The sequence below is a fragment of the Schistocerca americana genome, chromosome 5 (assembly GCF_021461395.2).
Source record: "Schistocerca americana isolate TAMUIC-IGC-003095 chromosome 5, iqSchAmer2.1, whole genome shotgun sequence".
In the NCBI taxonomy this organism is placed as follows: domain Eukaryota; kingdom Metazoa; phylum Arthropoda; class Insecta; order Orthoptera; family Acrididae; genus Schistocerca; species Schistocerca americana.
The window spans coordinates 458,764,384-458,770,403 of record NC_060123.1 but is presented as its reverse complement, the minus strand read 5'-3'; the positions used below and the strand labels follow the sequence as shown (position 1 = coordinate 458,770,403).

General features: G+C 44.8%; 1 pseudogene; it reads right to left on the bottom strand.

The window, feature by feature from the left end:
- Window positions 1-4,620: 4,620 nt before the first annotated feature.
- Window positions 4,621-4,738, bottom strand: LOC124617456 (annotated as a pseudogene).
- Window positions 4,739-6,020: the final 1,282 nt, after the last annotated feature.

Below are 6,020 nucleotides of genomic sequence, written 5' to 3'. Positions count from 1 at the left end.
CCACATTAGCACAATTGGGCTATTTTTGAATTTCCCGCCAAAATTTGGAATTTCTCTCCAAAATTTGAATTCCCACCATTTTATACATAGAGCAGTTGACCTTTGTCAGATTGGGGTGAAGAAAATCCATGATTCGTCGATGATGTCATTCGTGACACACAGTGTGTCAGAACTCTCCTTGTTATCCTACTCTGGGAGCTGAACTGGTGGTTGTGCCCTACTGGCGTCTGACATCAATAACGTCCAGGGCGCCTTCTGTGGTTCTTTGGTTCACAGACCAAACTCAGGTGCTACCTGCATCCTGCCCCATGGTGCTAGGTTAGGTTGTGGCACACCTTATTTCCATGATGCCACTGCGTGCCATGGGCTATGCCCATCGGTGATTAACACTGCCGGTAATACATTCAGTGCTAAGGCATCAGTGCTGCATCATCTGACATAACAACTCGAAGTCACAGTTACCAAACAAGGTTGCCAAGCTGCTGTGTCTTGCTGAGCGAGGCTACTACGACCGCTGCAACATACCTTGTTTTTCTTCGGTCAACTTAGGGCCCTACCATATTGGGATGCCATGGCAGCTATGCGGGTAGAGACACCAGACGCAACGCAAGGGATTCAATGGAGCCGCCCACACCTGACATGTACATGTGTGCGGCAGCTCTGCTACCAGAGCTACTGTCGCAAGGTGGTGCTGGAACGCATGGCAACTTATGACTGGTCCCACGGCAGAGTGCAAGCAGGGATGTCAAGCTCTACCTATCGCTCACCTCCTTTACCCACCCCGTGAGTGCTATGGATAGTTCTGACTCGAAATCTTTTACCTGAGTTTCAGGTGAGTTCATATGTTTAGGACATTTCACTCAGGACTATTCATTTGCGAACTTAAAAAAAAAGAAAAAAAAAAAAAGCGTGATGGGAATCGCGAGCGTCATAAATGAAGCTCTGTTAGAAGATATATCCCTCCACGTGACAGTCACATTTAAACTACTTATAATAATGCGCTTACCAAACACTGGCTTCTTGGAGAACGTGGAAATGATCGTGTGGTACCGATAGCTACGATGCCACAGTGTAGGTACAAGTTCTTAGGCTGGCACTACGACACCGACACCGACGACAGCGCCCTCTAGCCGGCGCTGTGCAGCTCTATGAGCGCCGCTCCAGATTCTTCCGAGTTGATCAAGAGCAGACGACCAAGCAACTTAGCTTCTACTTCACAGGGGGCTAGCCATTACAGAGTTTGCCTTTGTTACTTCAATGATAGTTTGTGCAACTACGAGTAACTGCTACCTTTGATACATGGACAACGGCTTCGCACCTACGTGCTCATGTTAACTAAAAGTTACGTAAATGTCATTGACTAATATTCTCTATTAAGGGGGGGTAGGGCGTCAGACGGGCCGTCTTGGAGCAGGAGAGACGCCACAGGACATTTTAATTTCCACTGTCTATACTTTAAGGAATAAATTCATAAAACTTTGTCAGCATGACCAGAAAGGATTCAGGATTCACAATAATAGCAGTGGAAGTTCAAAAAAATTACAAAATAAACTTTTTTTGCATGTGAAAGTTCATCATTTTTTCACTTCTATTGGCTGAGCTTGTTGCTATAGGTACACGTTTCTTCATAAGTAAGAGAGATTCTTGGATGAATTTTGCACAGCATACAAACCATACTTACAGGTGTATGAAACTCTAGAAATTATTTAATTTATGAAAAAATGAATGTGCTGTTACATTTTAAACTTCATGCTTAGAAAAAAATCAAATTTTATAGTTAATTATCTCAATTTTTACCACAGTTTTAATTGATTTGGAAAATTCTAGAGTTTCATACACTTGTAAGTATGGTTTGTATGCTGTGCAAAATTCATCGAAGAATCTCCCTTACTTATGAAGAAAAGTGTGCCTATAGCAACAAATGCAGCCAATGGTAAGTGAACAAAAGGTGAAATACAAATGTAAAAAAAAAATAAATTATTTTCTTATATTTTTGAACTTCCACCACTTTAAGGGTAAATCCTGAATCCTTTCTGATCATTCTGACAAAGTTTTATGAATTTATTTTCAAAAGTACAGACTGTGGAAATTGAAAATTCTTGTGGTGTCTCTCCTGCTCCAAGTCGTCCCGCTTGACATCCTACCCCCCCTAAATGTACTTTTACGTTATTGGCACTACCGAGAATTTTACCTCACCGGCTCCTACTCGCTTCCTACATTCGGCATACCCTTCAGTTTACAGGAGCGGACCCACGAGCCGCCTTCCAGGCGGGATACAAAAGATAGAGTCTCAGTTTCCTCACAGCCTGTTCCTGTTGCACCGCTACAATCACAGAGGGAAATAGCACAGATACGTCTCCTGCTGCATCAAATGATGCTAAAGAATCCGAGACGTCAGACATGGTTGAGTTATTTTAAGACAAGAGATATAAACAAATATGTCTGCTTTCCTAATTTTTATCTCATATATTTATCTTGTAATATTAAATTTTATTTTATAATAAAGTGCTTTTGAAATAGAAACTGAAAAATCACTTCTATGGATATGTTACAATTACGACTGAAATTGTATATATGACTGTAAACTACAAATAATTAACTACAGATTAGAGAGGTATTTACGTTAATGCCACGAAAATCTTTTCTTGTGGCAAGATGACTTTCCTTAACATATTGTCCTTTTTATTCCGTTCATCCAGGCAGATTCTTTTAACTCTGACATTCTCATGTAATTAAAAAAATTATAGATGGAATTTGTTAAATTGTTCAATAGCGTGTGAAATAACCTCTTCGGGCCTCTATCAACTATGAGGAGATATACCCAGAAATTCTTTTCCTGTGTTGTCTTTTTATTTCAGCGTCGCACACAAAGAACAACTAGTAGCTCTCGATACTGACCACAGATTGAAGAAATCCCTACTGCTGCTCTGCTGGTAGACTTACCGGCAGACCGCAGTAGCCCCGGCAGAGCTGCCGTGGCGCCCCAGTGCGATAGGGGCCCGCAGCGCCAGCAAACACCACCGGGGCCCTCTCTACATTGTCTGTCTGCCAAATCAGCCCGTTGTTGTTAACGCTGCCTTTATGATTCAACGACGGCCGATGCGATGGTTCCTCCTCCCTGCTGCCCAGTCAACCATCGCCGGCCGGAGTGGCCGAGCGGTTCTAGGCGCTATGGTCTGGAACAGCGCGACCGCTACGGTCGCAGGTTCGAATCCTGCCTCGGGCATGGATGTGTGTGATGTCCTTAGGTCAGTTCGGTTTAACTAGTTCTAAGTTCTAGGGGACTAATGACCTCAGCAGTTGAGTCCCATAGTGCTCAGAGCCATTTTTTTGATAAAAGACGACCTGTGTGGTATCACGTACCGATACAACCTCAAGGGCGTCAGACATTTGGCAAGGGAATTACAAGTTTCCGCCTGACGCCAATAGCTGTCGTGTGCGATCCTGTGGACGCAATGGAACGCGACCACTGAACCAGGCCTCCAGCGGTTTTGTACCGCGATATAGCACGGCCGGCGGCAGCCACTTCGGTCTCACTCACGCCTAGCGGCGACTCCGACTGCTTCGTTTGTGCTTCAGCACAACGAGTCTCGTGCTTGTTGCTATTGCATCAGCTGAACTGTTTTTTGCTGATTAATTTGCAATGAGGCCTCCTACACTTGGAGAAATGTAAGTTAAGTAAATCTGTTTACTGTGTTAACTTGTGCGCTAATCATTTCTGCTCCTGTCCAGCTTTCCTAGGGCGACAGTTGCCGTAGCACTTTGTAGCTCAGTTCTCCTAACCGTTGTGTAGTAAGTCATACACAACAGCCTGGGTGGTGCGACCGTCGACCTCCCCGCTCCCAGTGCCGTGTCAGCGAAAGACTGTACTCTACCTGCAGTCACAGGCTTGTGTCACAGACTTTACCTTTTTATTATTATGAGTGACCACAAAAAGATATCTATCCCTGTCGCACTAAAGCGTTCGCTATTATCCGTTTAACAGTTTCGGCAGCAGAGATTTATCACGGCCAATCAGTTGCTCCCCAATCCGTAGGTGCGCTATTGACTCAACGGGCAATAGAGAGGGCGCTGTGAAGGAATTTGAATTCTTCGTACATTTCTATAGTGGTAGTGGTATTTGGCCGCACATTTTTCTGCTGTGCTCCCTGGTTTCAGTGGCCATTCGCGTGTTCATAAGACGTGTTGTCGTATCTGTTGTGGACTGTCACCACATAACCTCCATGTCTCGCATTTCCTGAGTACGTGGCAACAGCATTGCTGAACCGGTACCGCAGGTGGATCGTGTTTGTACAGATGATGATGTGCTTCCCAAACCTTTTTGACACTGTTATCTCTTTGCACAATGTTATCTGAGATCTAACTGATTGTCACTCAGCTTCAGCCACGTCCGCATCCAGAGGACATTCCCTCACACACACACTCCGTCTTCAGGCCATAAGTGGCCCATCGAGATCATCCGACCGCCGTGTGGTCCTCAGTTGAGGATGCGGATAGGAGGGGCGTGTGGTCAGCACACCGCTCTCCCGGTCGTTATGATGGTATTCTTGACCGAAGCCTTTACTATTCGGTGGAGTAGCTAGTCAATTGGCATCACGGGGCTGAGTGCACCCCGAAAAATGGCAACAGCGCATGGCGGCCTGGATGGTCACCCATCCAAGTGCCGACCACGCCCGACAGCGTTTAACTTCGGTGATCTCACGGGAACCGGTGTCTCGACTGCGGCAAGGCCGTTGCCCTAGAGGACATTTCCAGATGCTGTTATCTGAAGTGCCTTCTTCTCCGTAGGCACATACATTTGTGTCTCTCATTTTGGTCAAGTACAAGTATGCGATGCATGTGGACACAGTGGTGCGTTAGAAACCAGGCCTTCCCTTTGTGGGTTCAGACGTCGGAAACCGCCCCCTTGTTTGATATTCGGTAGAAGTTGTAGGTTCGTCTCTCTTTATCGACGCTTTTCCAATACTTCTGCCGCAGAAAGAGGATCCGATGTCTTACTTATTTCCGGTCGGCGGCAGGCATTTCTATGAGAGTTTGAACTCGGTAATAGTCATTCCCCTTCAACGAGGACGAAGCTGCTTTTTTCTGTATCTCAGTATTATGTGGGCATATTCCAAGAATAATTAGAAGTGCCTCCATAGATGTGGCGAGTAAGAAGGACTAGGACAATGACAGGAGACAAAAGAAGTATGGAGGATCAGAAACAATGTTGAAATGCGTAACACGATGGGAAAAATAGCAGACGTCGTAAGGAAAAATATACAGATGTCCTCTGAGTAAGTGTTTTCCATGGACAGCTGACATTAATGTTCTGTACACAATAAAAGATTAAAAATAAACCTAGATGATACAATTAAGTACATGCCAAGACGCATTGTTCAGACCTTCAAAGAGAAGAATGAGGTCTGGAATGCGTTTCAAGTTAAGCTAGTTGAACGATAACTGTAAACAGAGTAAAGAAGAAATGTTCATATCAAGAGCGTGAAGGGCATGTAGGTAAAGAATGGTTGGAAACCGAAACAAATCCGATACAAACTGCGCTCATAAAATTGAAAAAAAAAAAAAAAATTGTAGAAGCAATGGACGAGGAAGAAATCAGCTGTATTGACCGAGAGGAAACAGAAGAGAGTTTTTTAATATTGCACGGCTGGAGCCTGTCAGTATGCATAAGATTGCAGATCATTGGTATCTTTCAGTTCACTGACCACCAACGCCTCGCTTTTAACGCTCCAAGAAAAAATGCTGCCAGAACCAGTAATTCCGAGTTTTAAAAACATCCAGTGTCCTCCAATCCTTCAGAGCCTACAAGAATGCCATCTGACGAAGCTCATTCCGGATTCAGAGCGAATTCACGGGAGAAAGCGAGGGCTCGCAAAATCCACTGTTTAGAATTGCAAAAAACCTTAGAAATTTTATGTGTCGGCGTCCCAGCACCCGTAAGTCGGCCGAGCCACCGCGTCCAGCCACTTTTACTACGGAGATGCCACATAGCTTTTCTTCCTGCAGCAGCAAACAAAATT